This window comes from Cryptomeria japonica, chromosome 11, assembly GCF_030272615.1.
Source record: "Cryptomeria japonica chromosome 11, Sugi_1.0, whole genome shotgun sequence".
NCBI lineage: Eukaryota > Viridiplantae > Streptophyta > Pinopsida > Cupressales > Cupressaceae > Cryptomeria > Cryptomeria japonica.
In genome coordinates this window covers 238,696,015-238,714,443 of record NC_081415.1, presented here as the reverse complement: position 1 = coordinate 238,714,443, position 18,429 = coordinate 238,696,015, and the positions used below count along the sequence as shown (strand labels likewise).

General features: G+C 37.0%; 1 protein-coding gene across 3 annotated transcripts in view; it reads left to right on the top strand.

The window, feature by feature from the left end:
* The first annotated feature begins 1,116 nt into the window (after window positions 1–1,116).
* LOC131064012 (probable protein phosphatase 2C 59) overlaps window positions 1,117–18,429 on the top strand; it is a 36,313-nt gene continuing 19,000 nt past the window's right edge. The window contains exon 1 of one of the 3 annotated variants that reach the window (XM_057998023.2): window positions 1,117–1,387. The gene's annotated coding sequence lies outside the window, so the exon portion shown is untranslated. Of the gene's footprint in view, window positions 1,388–1,597; window positions 1,650–18,429 lie in introns of those variants that run through there. The other 2 variants (XM_057998025.2, XM_057998024.2) reach the window with 2 other exon arrangements.

Below are 18,429 nucleotides of genomic sequence, written 5' to 3'. Positions count from 1 at the left end.
AAGGAAATCTTTTCGCATAATCTTTATATCAAATCATAATTCATAAATCTTACTCATTTGAGATCCTATTGTCAATCATGCATACTATTGCTCCTCACAATAGACAAAATGTTTAGTCCATAACAAAGATATTCTAAATCCAAACACAAAATTAAGTCTCCTTTTTGTCTTTTCATATTAAAGTGGAGAACAACCTATTAAGAAGGTTATAGATATGACATCTTGGCTTATAAGATAATGAAATATATGATGTGTTTTCATATACTTCCTCCCTTTTGTAGTAGTTTACGATACTATACCATAACTATAATATTGAAATAAAATCTTGTGGATGAATGCTATACAATTCATTATAAGATTTAATGTTTTTATTTATTATTAATTACTATTATCCAATAAAATGTTACATACAAAATTTAAAAATTTTCAATAAAAATATATATATTACAAAATCTAGTCAATCTAAACTAATTCCACTCTCTCCTTGATTCATTTATTGCCAAGTAAATAAAACTATATCATTTTAGTGAATAGAGTCAAAGAAATCCATTGACTCCACTTTTAATTGTGTCATAGTCAAAATAAATAGAAAAATGATTTGTCAATTGTAAATAGTTGACTAGTAAAAATGTTTATAACTATTGTTCAATAGTCAAGATATTTTCTTTCACTAATTCATTTATTACCAATTAAACAAAGTAATATCATTTCAATAAATAGTATCAAATAGTGAAACAATTCAATTAATTCAAGATATAATCAGAATAGATATTTTTTTAACTGATCCATATATTAATACTTATCTCACCTTAAAAATAAATATACTTAAAAAAAACAAATATAAATAATTTTCTAACAATTTAAATTAGAAACATCACATCAATCAAAATCACACTCTTGAGCACTTTAAAAAAGAAAACCATAGGGAAGACATAAAAGATAAAATAGTAAGGCAATTTGCCGTACTATTTCGAATCATTTCACGTTAAGTGAAAAAAGGTTAATAGTAAATAGCCAAAGGCCGGAACAAATGACTTTCAATCAGCTACGTGGCTTGTTCTGAATAGCTAGGAACACAATACAACAAAAGACTTAATCGTAGCCGTCAATTAGTCGGACGGTGAGGATGCATTGCGGCGCCTGGCGATGTGTGGGTCACAGCGAAGACTGATTCCTCTTTCCCTTTCCTTTACTTTTTCCTCACTCGAATCAGATGGGATAGAGTTTTGCCGGCATATGACGGCTACCCTGACGTAACTAAGCTTTTTTCTGTCATCTAACATGTCTAGATTCGTTGTTTCAGGAGATTTTCACCTTTCAATTTCATTACCACTTACAATGTTTTAGTATCACCGGTCAAATTGATCCAGATTTTCTTCTTTTAACGGTACGTCTTAGAATTTCAAGAAAGATATTGTAAATTTTGAAGGTTTTGAGTTTCAATTCTGAAGTTTCCTTTTAAATTTTAAGTGCGGTTAAAGATTCTGCAGGGTTGATTTGTGCTGTGCTCTTCATTTGTAAATTTTTCGTTAATAATTTAAAAAAATCCGTTTAATATACGAGTTAAGTACTCTAATATTTGGTTATCAGCTAGGAATTATATTTTCTGTTACTGGATGGAGGACCTGTTATAATATCTCGGCCTTAAGGTCACATCGCACTTTCATTCCCTTAAAATTTAAAGAATCTTTACAAAGATTTCAATCTTCTGTTTTATCATGTTGAGTTTTATGACACCTCTAGCTTGATTATATCGCTGGCATATTTTAAAAAGAATCTTGTTCTCTATATGTTTTATAATTCCCTGAGCAGGTACACTAAGCAACCATAAAATATTGCAACAAATAAACAGGGGTATGAACTGAAATTTCTTTCGAGGCTTCACATTTTTGTTTCGGAAGACGTTAAGAAGCCTTACTTTGACTAGCTGAATCGCTCATTGGGGGTCCTTTGAACAAAATCAACAGGTGGATCAAACTTAAGGAAAAGCAGTTGCAGAGACTTTAACTGAGACCTCGCGTGCACATCTTCTCCTGCTTATTTAGGAATGCTTTAAATTCCTGAGGCCCCATAAACTGACTCCCCAATCTCCTCTATGAATAGTTTCCTACGTAATTGCAACGCTCTAAATTCTTGAGGTATCATAGACTCTTTTGGTCCATGGGGTTTTATTAAAAGCTCTCCATCTATCCAGTTCGACGTCACTGTGAATAAATGGTGCATCAAATTAAATTTTGTGTTTATGTCCACTATCTGGTCTTGTGGATGTTATTAAAATCATTTCATTTCATTTTGTCATTTTTCATGTGTTACTAATGATTCAAACGTAGGGCCTTACCACAACTATGCTCATCATGGAGGGGTGTTCTACCACTTGAGCTACCGATCCTTTACAGTCTGAAGAGTGAATATTTCTCCTAACACACTGCCTCAAGTTATGCTTCTGTGCTTTGGGCTTCTAGCCTGGATCTGATACCATATAATTTTCCATGGACTAGTTAGGACTCAAAACTAAGACCCTTCTATGGCTATGCTTGGCATGCTAGATGCTCTACCATGGCCCTTTACTTTCTGGAGTGTAGATTTTTGTTCAAATATATTTCAGTGCTGAGTAACTAGGGGTAGATATGGTTTGCTGTTTTTTTTTTTTTGGCTGAAAGGAAAAGCAAAAGGAATGTTTCTCCTTAGAACTATCGCATCATAAACTGCTTTTTAAATTTCAGTAATAACTTATTGTGTACTCATTGAACACGTTAGTGTGCAAGCAAGCCACGATGTCAGCCTTGATGGTCATTGAGTTTGTTGTTTAAGGTAGTTTTTAAAATATATGTGAGATGACGGTGAAAACCCTTGAGAGATGCATGGCAAACAAGCCATAGGCGGTGAGCCTTAAGATGATATGATAAGGTAAATGCTGTACCATTAGGTGAAATTTCTAATTTCTCACCTCAAATACACACTAGTCCAGGAGGAGTTCCCGCCAGTTGATTGTATTACTGTTCTAAGTCAGTGTAAACGGTGAACCCAGACTCAATAATGAGAATCTCAATCAATTTTACGTGTTCCTAATGTACTTTGAGTCTATTGGTTTTGTTTTCATCGTTTTCTTTATGTCGAGTATTTTTAAGCTCTGCTAAGACATTCATTGGGGTTTTCTTCCCAAGATGCTTAAGTTCTTATCCTTTACATGAGGAACACCTCAATTGTGCTGCCATACATCTGATAAAGCGGTAGTTTTCCTCTTTTTACATTATCTCAATGGTCCTCTTGTTGAAATGCTCACACTCATACTTGACATGAGAGGCCACAACTATAACAAGCACTAAACTATACAGAAAATAGTGAACTATCTAAAATTGTTTATTTTAGAGTTTTCAAATAAACTTAACTATTTCAGCTGAAAATGAAAATTAACCAATTAACTAACTAACTGCTTCCATCAAGTTAAGAAACTAACTAATTCAACTGAAAAGTAGTTAAACTTTTATTAGCAGTAAAAAGAAACAAACTTCGTTTGCTATTATATGAGAGAGAGAGTTCAATATGATATTTTTTTTTTCAAGGAAAAGATAAAAGTTCAGAGATTACAATCATTAAGCTTTCCATTTTATTTCCTTTGTATCAAGCCTCGACATAGTCTAGAAGAGGGAGAACATCATCAAGGGCTTTTCCACACAACCACAAACGTGGCAGTCTCCCATACAACTTCCAACTGGAAGTGACCCTACCCTTCGTGAGGGTGTAGACTAAGGATTAGACCTAGATGCCATCTTGCCATCTGAACTTGATGTTTAGAACCTACATTAATCTAGTCGGTCACACTCTATAGGTACCCCCTAACTAGTATGACCATCTGACTAGTAAGTGTATTTGGTTCTTGTGAACTGACGGTCGCTTACTTGAAGTAGCGCCACTTTAGCCAAGGTTTCATTAAACATGCACGACAATGTCCTGTCAAAATTTTACCATCCTTACTCAACTTGTACATAGTGGAGTTCAATCCAACTCATCGATTTCTCAACATTAGGTACTATTGACCCTTTGGATTACTGACAAATATTTACCCTTTAGATTCTTGTCAACTGACATTAACGGTCTCTAATGACCTTCATGGGAAAGTGACACATACAGTTCAGTCAACTGCTGTAATACTGAATCATATTGACCCAACTATCTACTAAGGTTTCATTAATTACATCTTCAATATTTAGAGCAGTGGATTCGGTTTCCTACTGATTTATAACAGAGACAGTTCAAACTACTTTAAAAATTAAACGACTTTCATATTTATACATTTCGGGTCTGTATCAACATAATGACGAGAATCCTTTATCAGGTCTTACGACCTTATTCTGAGGTTGAATAGCTACCTATTAGCTAAGCTTTACATATTGATCTATTTTGTTTTATAACAGTACTTAACGTATTGATATTAATGCAAACAAGTTGAACCGCGAAGCGATTTTTTTGCTCACTCTTGATTAAGTTCTTATAAAAAAGGAAACTTCAAATATACTACTTTGATATACCATGGATAGGGTGTGTAGGCAGCTAGTATTTCTATACTTAGATCTTTTTAAGATAAAGACAAATTTTCTCTAAGTAATGCGATATTTACGCATAAGCTTGCTTGAAATTCAAAGCATACATTTAATTAAGCTAAACAGTATCGACTTCATGATAACCATTCAATTCAAGAAGGAAAACATGCCTGGAATTACGACGATGCTGATAAAGAATTGCCCCCTCTTAATGGACAGTCCACCACTACACTTTACGTATCACCACAGTGAACAATGCAGAGTTCTTCAAGACTATATTGTGATATTAATAATATCGTGCTCAAGAACAGATAGACTAGGATTATATGTTGCAGAGAAAGTCGATGATCAAGAGCAGATTGACTACGAATATATTTGCAGAGAATGCCGATGTATCTAGCTTATGCTTACGATGCAAAGATAGGCCAGAATGAATAATGGGAGACCAAGAGCTCTTTTCTCCCAAATGAATTGCCTTTAAAGATCCTAAAGAACAAAGAAAACCGCCCACGAAGAAACGTCAACCATCTTGTTTGGTGGTTTCATGCATGGAAGCTCCAAGCGGTGGCAAGGGAGAAGTAACGTCTCCACCCCACCACTAATACAATAAATTAGAAAAGCTTCCGCTTACTAGCTAATAACATAATTCCTATAATGCTTAAGGTGTTATATATATATATATGTGGGTTATATCTCATACATACATTTATATATATATATATATACGTACATCGTTTATACTATTATGAATGTATGTATACATATATATGCTTAGAAATAATTAATGAGGTTATCCGATTAAGATAAATTATGGTTCAATTATTTCTTTATTAAAAATTATTAAGCTAAGGAAACAACACACACACAACTCCAAAAGACGATTAAGGAAAAGACCAACCGCCTATTGATTGATGTAATGCCCCCTTCTCTCCAGTGATTAGTTTTGTTGGCCGTTAGCCTAGTTTGGAGGCCTGTAGGCTAGTCGGGGGTAGAAATTAGGGTTTCCTATTTTCTAGGAGGATTCTTTGGTGTTTTCAGGGGGTATATGTGGGAGTTTGACAGTTTGGATTGTGGATTCCTTTTGGGTTTTCAGAGAGCTTCGACATGCATCTACATCGAGTGACTTTTTCTAGACTTACTATTTTTAGTAAGTGCGACGACTGCTCAGAATGTGGTTAAAATCACTTTGTAAACACTTACTATTTTTAGCAGTATGCTATTTTTAGCAGTTCTATTTTTAGTAGGACGTCAGCAGGCCTGTTCAGATGGCTATTTCTGGCAAGTTAGTTTGAGCAGTTGGTCTTCCAGCATTTTTTTGGTGCTATTCTTGGCAAGGATTTTGCAACACAGCTCAGTGGCTATTTCTGGCAGTATTATTTTGGCAAGATCCTGTATCCACTCAGATGACTATTTTTAGCAGTTTAGTTCAGAGCCCCAACTCAGTTCAGTTTTGGTGATTTCCAGCACTTCAGTCTCCGACTCAATTTGGCAATAATCAATATTTGAGGAGAAAACATTTTTAATATATTAATACCTTAGGCATGAGGTATTAATATTTGATTATTTTATGGATGGACGACTTAGGAAGGGAGAAAATATTAATTTTATCCTAAGTCTATTTGGGTGAAATTTGCATATGACTTCAAGGGGGTTGTCATGGTGTTAATAATTAAATTATAACTCAAGGCAAATGGGGCGATTTTCTAAGTATATTGCCTTAGTAATATTTTTTATTTGGAAGTCATAGTTGGGCGTCCACTTTACACTTTATTATATGACATTTATATTTATTAAAAAAGGCGATTTTGGGTGAATGTGAATTGGGAGAACTTGTGCAAGGAAATGAAATGAAATGCAATGCCAAATGTGGATGAAATGGAATGGCATTTGGTTTGGTCGTATTTGGATTGCATTTGAATTTGAATTTGGTTGGCAAAAAGTTATAAATAAGTGACTTGGGCTTTCATTTTGGTATCTCAGACAATTTACACCATTATGCTATCGGATTGACCCCAGACAATCTTCGAGGGTAAATACCTCCTAGGGCTCTTGACAGACTTCGAGTTTGAGACATCACTCCTAGCTGTGATTGGATCTTTTGAATGTGTGGTTTGATTTTAGTGTGCATTTTCAGTGTGGTGTGGATTTCAGTGTTGCTGGTTTTTGGTGTGGCTGTAGCACGTTTTAGTTCATAACTCTCTGTTTATGTGTCAGATCATTCTGGGTAGTGGCTCGTTCTCTTCCTATGCCACAGGCAATCAAGTTTGTAAGTTTGTAAAACTTAATGTTGAGTATTTAATTTTTAAATGCAAATCGTACTTCTTTCCTAGCTGTAGTATGTTGGGTTGCCTGGGAATGTGTGCATAAATTCATTTGAGGGTTTTGGGTGCAGTTTGTTGGTTGTAATCTCATCACCTGTCTTGTATCTCTCATTTGCGTCCGTTTGGGGGTCATTTCGTTGAGTGTGAGTAGAGTTACGAGCATATTTGTGAGTTTCTAGGCTGCTGGTTTGTGTGTTTCCAGCGCATGGGTTGCATATCAAAATCTGAAAAATTGTTAGTTTGGAGTGTTTCCTTGAGTGTGTGGGTTCTTTGGAGTGTGTTAAGAGATAATTGAGTGTGTGGGGAGTGATTTAGAAGTGTTTGTGAGGATTTTAATGTTGTTGGTCTGTATTTCCAGCTTGTTGTTCATTCAAATCAGATTTAGTTTTTTGGGTTGAAGTTGGTTTTTAGGTGTGTGAGTCTATGGGTGTGGTGTGAAGAGTCTTGGTAATAAGTTGTAGCTGTTAATTTGGGTTTTGGCATTTGAATATCCACGATGAATCATATTGTAATGCTTGTTAGTAGTACTAACAACAATTTATTTGAACTCTCTTAGTCCCATTGCATAAGTGGAAGAGGCTGGCCTTGCCGCCTAGTTTGGACAATGATTCTAGTAATTTTGTAATCCATGTTTGCATTGTAAAGCTGATTAGTAGTACTAACAGCTATATACTTGGATTGTTGTTCTTTGGCCCACTGCATAAGTGGAAGAGGCTGGCTTGCCGCCTTCTTATCTATTGTAATTCTGTCCTCCTGCTGAATAAGCAGTTGAGTTGATTGTAATCTCATTTTCAGTCCTCGCACTGAATAAGTGGTGTAGTTCATTGCTATTCCATTTCTAGTCCTCGCGTTGCATAAGCGGTAGAGTGATTGTTCTTCAGTTTCTTGCATCATCCTTGGCTGGACTACCGCTAAGTGATTTTTAATATTCTCCATATCCTGCTGAAAAGTGGAAGGGGCTGGCTTGCCGCCCAAGCATTGTATTGTTTCCAGTTATTTGAAGCTAATGATCCCCTCAACACCGTATGCTCTCACCTTCCCATATTGGTCACTTGGTGATCAGAAAGTGGAAGGGTTACAATTTCAGCATTATTGTAACTGGAAATAAATTGAAAAAATTGTGGGGATATTACAATTGACAAGACGAGACGACCACCCCAACAGCCAAGGTGGCAACCAATTTCTAAGCAACTTATTTCAAGACTTAGGGCTTGATGGCAAGTTTGATCTCTTCCAAAGTCTGCAATCTTCTCCTTGATGATACTTTCCCTCCCTCCTAAGGGCGTTGCTTATCCTGCATCCACTTGGTTACATGAAAATGGTTAGACTAATCTTATCTTCTTATTATCCAAATATATGAAATAAACATTGTCAAAATAATCATTCATGTCCATATACTAGTTTATTAAAGATTACCCATCCACATATGGAAGTAATAAAATGTCAATGATTAACCAAACACAATTGCATTATTCAATATAAAACCATTGTTGAAAAGAGGGATGTAACAACAACTTCTTAGATTGGGTTTTCCTCTACCAAGGTGATCAAGACTTCATACAGGCCTATATTGCTGTCATACAAGATGAATAGGTTGTTGATCTTTACATATCCAGTTTGCTTCCCTGCAAGCTTGGGCATCTTTGTGTTTTTGTAGGTGCACCTTGCCAATGGCTCGTTTGGGAGGTGTATTATTCCAAGAGAGCAAGACACTTTGGGGTAAGCAAGACCTCATTTGCACACCAACACCATTTATTTTGGCCTTGTGTCCACAACAACATAGAGCATCATATCAAGTCATGTATTTGGTTTTGCATCACCAAGCTAACCAACAAGAAACTTGGAGGGTATACACCATTGTCCTCTCTAACTAGATCTAGGAAGCTATTAGCATTGATTTCCTATCGTGTCTATTAATGACAAAGCACTAGAATGACACCTTGTTTGTCATTGTGGATCAATTCTTGGAGATGACCATCATGATTATGTGTAAGAAAAGTAATAGTGTGTCTTGTCTTGGACCATGTGTAGATATTGTTGTCACAAAAGTTTGCACCCTTGCTAAGTTGTTAGCCCAACAACTTCATGAAACGTGGAAACAACTCCGAAGTGTGGGACCTTGCGCAAGGGGGGACCAACCCAACACTTTCAAATTCTACTTCTAAACCTACTCTAATAGCTTGTAGGAGAAAAGGGAAGAAGGAAATGTAGAAAATGAAAGGAGGTGATGCACCAAGATAAGAGATGTCTCTCTCCCTCTCTCGAAATGATAGAAGGAATCAATCAAATTACCATGGAGATGCATGTATGGAGGTTAGGGTTTGCTGAATGCCAAAAGGGAAGAAGATTTCCCACAAATCACACTAAAAAACAAGTTAACACAACATATGTGTGAGAGAAAGCCACAAAATACACACCTAACATGAAGGTAAAAAGACATACACAACATGCACATTCGAAGAGAGGCAAGAATGATGACTTCAATTCATTCATTGGCCAACGACCAAACTTACAATTGTAGAATTGTAGAATAATATACAAATCCTCAAGAGAAGTGAAAGAGTAGAAAACAACTCAAGCTAGCAAGGAGAGAACCCTTTACAATGAGGCTTAACAACCTATTTCAAATTGGTCGCAGAGAAGAAACCAACGGTCAAGAAGGGGAAACCTTGACTCTAGTGTGTACAGGGGAATGTTAGTCTGAGAAGATAGGGAAGTGGCCGGATTTGACATGAGTGTGCATGCAAGAAACTTGACCATACCTTGACAAGGCAATCCCAAGAAGGAAAGTACTTCTAGAAGGTGGATTGTGTAACAATCCAATGTCAAAGCACGTAGACCTGACATGAAGGCCATCAAGCAACCATAAATAGGCATGGCCTTGGACTCTACTTTGATGGCAACATGCAAAATACATTAAATGTGCTCTTGTAGCTCCATGAATGAAAATAGGCAAGTTGCAGGAGTTGGTGTAGCATTAAGAGCCCTAAGTGTTGATCATGCCATCTGGAAGTGTTGTTAGTTATCGAAGATTGGGCATCGGGATTTCAAGAAATTGTCACTAATAATGAGGAGTTGGGAACCCTAGAGTCTGAAAGACCAAAGGGACGAGACGAAGGCGAGAGAGGGATTTCAGGTTTTGGGGTTCGGGGAAACAATTTGACACTTACCAAAGAGTAAGGGTTAGACCAGTTCCCTAAAATCCGAAATGCAACAAAGGAAGGGTTTTAGTATTTTGTGGTTCGAGGAATCAGTCTAACGCTTACCAAAAGAGTAAGGGTTAGAGTAGTTCCTTGAAATCCAAAATCTAACAAAGGAAGGGTTTTTTCGTATTTTAGAGTTTAGGGAAATGGTTTAACACTTACCAAGAGTAAGGTTAGACCAGTTCCTTGAAATCTGAAATCTGACAAAGGGTTTTCATATTTTGGGGTTTGGGGAAATGATCTAATGCTTACCAAAAGAGTAATGGTTAGACTAGTTCCTCGAAATCTGAAATTTGATGGAGGGTTTTCGTATTTCGGGGTTTAGGGAAACGATCTAATGCTTGCCAAAAGAGTAAGGGTTAGACTAGTTCCCTGAAATCGAAATCTGACAAAGGAAGGGTTTTCATATTTAGGGGTTTGGGGAAACGATCTAATACTTACCAAAAGAGTAAGGGCTAGACTTATTCCCCGAAATCCAAAATCCAACAAAGAAAGGGTTTTCGTATTTCGAGGTTCAGGGAAATGGTCTAACGCTTGCCAAAAGAGTAAGGGTTAGACCAGTTCCCCGAAATTCAAAATCCGAAATCCGACAAAGGAAGGGTTTTTGTATTTCAGGTTTTAGGGAAACGGTCTAATGCTTATCAAAAGAGTAAGGGCTAGACTAGTTCCCCGAATTTCAAAATCCAACAAAGGAATGGTTTCTGTATTTTAGGGTTTGGGGAAATGATCTAATGCTTACTAAAAGAGTAAGGGTTAGACTAGTTCCCTGAAATTCGAAATTCGACAAAGGAAGGGTTTTTGTATTTCAAGGTTCGTGGAAATGGTTTGACACTTACCAAAAGAGCAAGGGTTAGACTAGTTCCCCGAAATCTGAAATCTGACAAAGGGTTTATGTATTTTAGGGTTTGGGGAAATGATCTAACGCTTGCCAAAAGAGTAAGGGTTAGACTAGTTCCTCGTATTCCGAAACTCGACAAAGGAAGGGTTTTTGTATTTCGGGGTTCAAGGAAACGGTCTAACGCTTACCAAAAGAGTATTTCGTATTTTGGGGTTCAGGGAAACAGTCTAATGCTTACCAAAAGAGTAAGGGTTAGACCAGTTCCCCGAAATCCAAAATCTGAAATTCTTTGGGAAAAGGGAGGGAGAGTGGGTCAGTGGACTCCGAGGTATTTGTTGATGGTGTTTTTATGCACAATCAAACACAGAATAAAGTATTGAATATTCTATCCTCTCTTGAACAAAAACTTCTCAAATGTTGAAGATTAGCAAAAAGGATCACTTGAGACGACTCCAAGGTTCTCGATGTCAAGTCTTAACATGTTGGATAGCTTCAATGGTGTTATGTGTTTGCTGTACTTGCGAGGGGACACGTAATTGTTCTTTTCTTGATTCAAGCTCAATGGAGTGACATTTTTCGAATGATGTTGCAATATCGCTCTTTCTTACTACTACTGATCTTTGATAAAAAAATGGAAAAAGGAGCAAGGTTGAGGAATGCTATACTAATACTAGGAATGCAAGACAATGGACAATTTCAAGTGAGCTCAATTAAGCTTTGCTTCAACATGTCGTTAACATCTCCACAAGGCTAGTGCAATCTTCTAAGGATAGTTTGATGATTTTCAAATTACTATTATAAACATAGATATCTTCAAGGTGAATAATATCAATGATGGAATAGCAATTGAAGTTAAGCATTGGCTAAATTGAGTTCAGTTGACTACGCGGGATACTTCACCATCGATGGAGTACTAGTAGTATGAATGACAAGCTTCACTATCAATCATGCACATGCATCTTTCATTCATCTAAAATACTTAAAGCAAATTCTATTCTAATTTTTTTTTGTCTTCTCAATATTAACTTCTCTCATAAAAAGAATGAAGAAACAAGCAAATGCTTCAAAATTCAATAAGTCACCAACACTTATGATTTTATTAATTTTTGCATCAATGAGCAACAATTCTTTAAAACTCTTCTAATCGATCTTTTACAAATGAAATGAGTTGAGCTTATATAGGGCTCTCAATTACAATGAATGGCCAAGATTAAATCAAAATCAAGGGCCTAAATTTTGCCACGTAAACCCTAATTAGGGTTTGTTACAACAAAAATACCTAATTATTGCAAATTATTAAATATCAGCCAATGGGAATGTGACATCCATTTGGCACAAAAGACGAGGAAAAATCCTCCAATAGGAAAAATGACGTCACATGGGGATCATAACAAATTATCTTCTAGAATCTTGTTGCTCTTATCCTTTTCCCTTTTTGCAAATTCAACGAATTTGGATGTCATGAATTCAATCTCAGTTATTGGAACTGCTGGCAAATTCTTTAATTGTTCTTCCAAGTAACTGACTTCATCCAAGCTTGAGTGAAAAGTTGTCTCCCATCCTGGTCCAAAATCTCTAGTCTTGCTAGCAAGTACTGTGAATGAGTGTATATTGTCCAACTGCTTCTCGGAAGGCGATCCATCTGTTCCACAGAATATGATCTTCACTTGCTTAGCTAGCTGATCAGTATCAATATAGATTCCTTCATTCATCTATTTCTTAAGAATGATCTCAACTACCTCTATGATTTTGTCATGTATCAAATTTATTGTTTGATCAACTTGGGTGCATCCACGGTTGATATCCTCGAATATGACCTTTCTCATGTGAGCTGATTGCACCACTGCTTGAAATCAGGTGATTGCTAATCTTTCAACACTCCTTTGTTCACCAAAGTTTGCTTTGGCATCTTCTTCATTACATGCAATATGGGTATGGTGAAGTCTTTGGTGTAAACGAAAGTATCATATGTTGCCATGAGAACCTGAGTTCTTTCAAGAATACTTATAGCACTATCAAATATTTTCACTAGTTCCTTTATGAATGCATTCGCCCTTTTAAAGTCTTATTAATCTAAGTGTCCAGCAGTTGTGTTGAAGCCTTCATCTTTTCAAAATCGTCAATTGAGTTTGGAGGAAGCAATGGTGGTGGCGTAGCCAAAGGACCATGCTACCTCAATGGTTGCCTGAATTGCTGGAGGTGACCTCTCAATACACTAATTTCTCTTTCCAACTTCTTATTCTTCTCTATTTCCAACTTCAGCATGTCATGGATTGTCTTCACTGTGTCATTCATGTCTTCCAATGCTTGGTCAGTGGTGGGAGGACCTAAATCAATACTTGCCAAGTTGTACTCTTCTACTGTGATCTTGCCTTTGGGCTTATCTACTCTTGGAGTGGCAATCTATATTATTTGAGATCCTTCACCTTCTCTTGTCATCTTTGACATATTGGTTACTTTCTTTTTCTCAATCTCCTAAGTTCTATCGAGGAAACTATCTAAATCAATAGGATCTTCTTCTTCCACTATCACTTCCTTCGCTAAAATCTCCCTAAGCCATGCAGGGATAGCTGATTTCTCTTCTCCCACTTGTACTTCATTTAGTTGCTGATCTTCTCTGGGTGGAGATGTTACTTCTTGATCATCATCTTCAATATTCACATGTACGTTGTTGCCTACCTTATCATTGATTGGCTTAAGTGAGACTGACTTGCTTTGATCCAATGGTTGCTTGCCTTGGTTTGTCCTTGCTGTTTTGAATTGTGGATTCCACGGATTCATTCACTCCATGATCATTGCTCTCACTAGTTGGGTGATCTTCTTGGGCAGCTGCTTGATTCATTTCCATCTCATGCATGAAAGAGGCACTTGTAGATGGGTGTCTCGAACTTGACTTATGTTTCTTCTTTGGGGCTCTTCTTTGTTGGTTTCTTTCCTCTTTGATCCTTTGGAAAGAGCCGACTGGGTGGCTTTTCGACTCCGGCTTTCGCTTTCTATATCTTTATCGGAAGATTCTACCTCTCCCATCAATTCAAATGTCAGTTGGGTGTCTTGACTCTTCAATTTATGGATTTGGGCGTCTACCCAACGTCTTGTATATGTTAAGACTGGCTTTATTAAATCCTTTAAATTGGTGGTCTCCACCTCAATCCAATTGACTTTCTCTTCTTTGTCTTTCTCTTGCTCATATATTGGTAGGAGGCATCTTCCACTGTCTTGTGCTTGATCGGGAATGTTGAAGACCTTTCATGCCTTGACGATGTCAATAGGTAGCCTTGAGCACATTCTTCTTCTTCTTATGTCTAGATCATCTTGAGCATTCATGAAATGATCTTCCAATTGTAACTTATGCTTGTGTCTTCTTCCACTAGATCTTTTGATGCTGTTGTAGGGATCAAAGCTGTCTCTGGAAAAATATGGAATAAGGAGAGACTTCAATTCCTCATCCACCCTCTCCGCCGCTTGCAAGGATGGGCACACCTCCAACGATTGTCTAACTGAAATGGGAAATGGAGTTCTTGTCTTATGTTTATTCTTTTGTACTTTGTTGTATGCCATAGACTATCTCACCAACTCAAGCAATACTAGCTTGTCAGTAGAATATCTTGGTAGCATGTAGGGCGGGCAAGAGCATCCTTGTATCCTTATGTAGGTGAACTTGGGAAATTGGATAAACCAAGCACCAAACTTTTCTATTAGCTCTTTGGCTTGTGGGGATAGTCTTTGATGAATACCACCTTGCAAAGTTCTTGTGATGTGCATGGTGAAGGCATCATTTACTCTTTTGTAATGTGTCTTGCTAGGGTAGTATAGCTGTGTATGTGATTCGCATGCTCTCAATTCTCCATCTCTAGTACCAACTGGACCTCTATAGATTAACCTTGCATATTCATGAACTTTGGCAAGTGAATATATAATGTATGACTCATGTAGAATGTCTTGGTTTGCACAAGTCTCTTGAGTTGTATATCAATGTTACTGCTATAATCCTTGCCTAGTTGATCTTCTCCTTTCCAGTTGATATGATCTCCATGAAGTAAAACATCCAATTCTTGAACTGAGAGGCTTGAGGGGCTCCTACAATTCGTTTGAGCATTGTGATCAGGTCACTATATTATTTCTTGAAGTCAATCCTGTGGAGCTTGGTGGGTATCTTGGATAAGCCAGGCTCGCTCTTCAATAACCAATACTTGTTGATTATGCCGAGGAATTTGTTGGGATCATCATCATTAGAATGCTTGTGTTGTTTCCTTGCACTTGTAGATCATGTTGCTGAATTCAGGTATATGGAAGGCTTCACTGATAGCTCTCTCAAAAAGGTAGGCAAGTTCTCTACCATCAAGTGCCACTATCATCCTTCTGCTCCCATCATAGTGCTTAGCACACTCAACAATCAACTCATTGCAATGCACAGCTAGAGGGAAGCCTGCCGCTTTCACTATTCCGCTCTCGATCATCATCTTTGAATATTTAGAAGGCTTGGTGGTGTACAAAGGTCCTTGAAACTTCTTCATGTTGATTTGGCCAAGGTTAGTGTCCCCTACATTGCCCCAGAATGATGCAATCGTGGACTCCATCGCCTCTCTCGTTGAGTCCTCCTTGATGAGAGTTTGTTAGGCTCCTACCATGTTCTACTTGTGAGGGTTGTCCAAGTTAGTTTTATGATATGGTATTAATGCTGGCAAGTAGAAAGTAATCCCTTAAGTTAACAATTTCTGCTCTAAAGCCGATAATTCATCAAAATCCTTAATATTGCTAAAACCCTAGGTGCCTATGTTAAAACCCTAGCTTGCAAATCTCAACCTTACTTGAACATGATCATCTAAGCTAATGAGTAACGCATTGAGGTATACTTGGATGATTAGAATGCAATGAATAAAAAAAAATCATGATAAAAATCAATAAGCAGTAAGCTGTACCAGCACTGAATGAGGTCTTTTTTGTTACAAAATAATAATATAAACTTGCTTCAGACTTGTAAATTGATTGAGAATTGGGCTGGTAACTTTGAATAAATGGATCTTTTGGCAAAATTTCCCTCCCTTGTTGATGCCAAATGGTTGGAATTTGAAGAAGTTGAGAAATACAACTTCAGAGATCAACAGAACACCTATTAGCAAAATACCTGTCACAAGAGAAGATTGGAGGCAAAAACACAATAATGGCTCTGAAGAAGAAGATCATCATTCAGAGAGGGAATCTGAATAAAAAGTACAATGCAATCCTTATAAAAGGAGAATATGCAACCCTAAAGGTGTGCAACCCTAAAGAAACCCTAAAGGGATAAAGTGTATTTAATAATTAGAATAATGATTAAATACCTACCATATTATTAAATGCCTAGGTTTATCTTAAGCGTAGAGTATAATAGACTAATAATTAAATAAATAATTATTAGCTAATACAAGATAACTCTAACAGAATTTGTCGAATTACAGATGTAAGATCGCTGATCTCTTTCCAAATTTGCTATTGATCAAGGATAGGTTTGCTGAAGTTCAATTCACTGATGTTCAACAGTCATAATGTCGCTGTCCTTAATGATAAAAATTTCACTGTGGATGATGATTAAATTTGATGCCTTCAATGTCTTCGCCTTAGTCTCGATGAAAATCGCTGTCAACAAGGAATGAATTCGCCCTCTTAGCAATGGTAAACTTGACATTATGAAATGTCTGATATGTTTGTTTGGAATTGCTGGTTTCATAAGAGAACTTGCAATATCGATTTTTTGTTGATCAAATGGAATGATCAACACAACTTTATAGATGTTTGAAAGGGTGTGATACCTCATCACAAGGCCGACTTGTGATCACCATTAAATGATTTGCAATTAAACACAAAAGGCCGACTTGTGAATTCAAATTCAAATTTAAATAAAATGTTTTTCCTTTAATATCATGGGCCCATTCAAGGTGGTGCGAATTCAATGTTTCCTCTTTACAAAACGATATTTCCTTGAGTCGTACATTTTGGGGGTCAAAGGAAATCGCTCATCCTTAAGTCGCACATTTGGCATAGCAAAGGAAGTGATCAATCTCTGAAGTTGCACTTTCAAGGGGTAAATGGAAATCACATCATCCTTAAGTTGCACTTTTAGGGGGGCAAAGGAAATCTCTTGAAATGCTAAAGTTGCTCTTTTGAGGGGGCAATGGAAATCACTCATCTCTTAAGTCGCACATTTGAACCCTCAAAGGAAATGAAATCCAAAATGTCCAAGTCGCCCATTGGAAGCTTGATTGGAAGTAGGATTGCTTAGTTCGCTGTTTCAAATCATTAAAGGAAATGAGACATCTAAGATCACTGATTGGAGGAGGCAAAGGAAATGATCAAAAACCTTAAGTCGCTGATCTAGGCAATGAGCAATCAAAGGAAATCATCAAAATCTGAAGTTGCTGATCTAGGCAATTAAAGGAAATCATCAATCCTTCCACACTTGATATTGCTTGAACTTCCTAGCAACATACTTGACAAACAATGATCTCAATCAAAGCAATGCAATGCAAGACCTTGGTTTACTTATTCAAAGGGTCAAAGGAATGCTTGAAATGCTTAAGTCGCACATTTGAGGGGTCAATGGAAGTCCTCTAAAATGCCACCTTTCGCTGTCTTGATCTGATTCGCTTCCAGCCTCTCATGATAATTTCAACTTCAGCTCCTTTTCCCTAAGAATGTTGACCTCTAAAACCCAACTTGCCTTGGCCAAATTTACATTTCATTTCCATTAAAGCAAGCAAAAAATGTAAATCATTGTTATCTAAAAATGCCGAATGTGAGATCAACTCAAACTTCTTCATTCAAAGGATCACTCTCAGCAATGAAAACCTAAAACTGAAAGCAAAAGAGTTGGGTCCCCATTTGTGATGGGGTGATGTGTGAAATGGTCACAATGGGTATTGAAGGCAAGATGCAAGGGGAGAAGGCCCAAAGTCCAACCCATGACAAAAAAACACTTAAGCATTTTCCTGATTCCTCGACTTGACGCTTGATCAATTGGGGCAGAACTGGTCCATTTAACATATCTTTGATCGGTTCTCACTGATGGACCAAGGGTGTCATAAAATGACAACAGATGCATTTTAAACTTTAAACATTCTTTATGCTTGATTGTGACCCAAGGTGTTTGTAAGTTATTTTTGACAAGATACATGGGAGATGTTAGATACACAATGGGTCCAATCTACAACATTTTATCCCTAGAAAGGTAGGCAATAGAGTTCGTCAATCCTTCCATTGCCCATTTGTTGCGTGTGTACATTAGTGCTCACCCATGCATTTGGGACAACAATCATCCACTCATGCAATATGCCTACAACATAACTTCAAACAATTTTATGAGGTGTAATCTATTATAGACATATCTTTGTTTCTATCCCGATAATGCCACTTAACATATCCTATTTCATAGCACCTAATTCTGCAACAATAGAAGGAATTGGACAAGGCAGGGAAGTTTCTACAACATACCTAGCATGTTCGCTAGTAGATTCAACATATCTTCTTGCACTAATAGTAAAACTACAAAT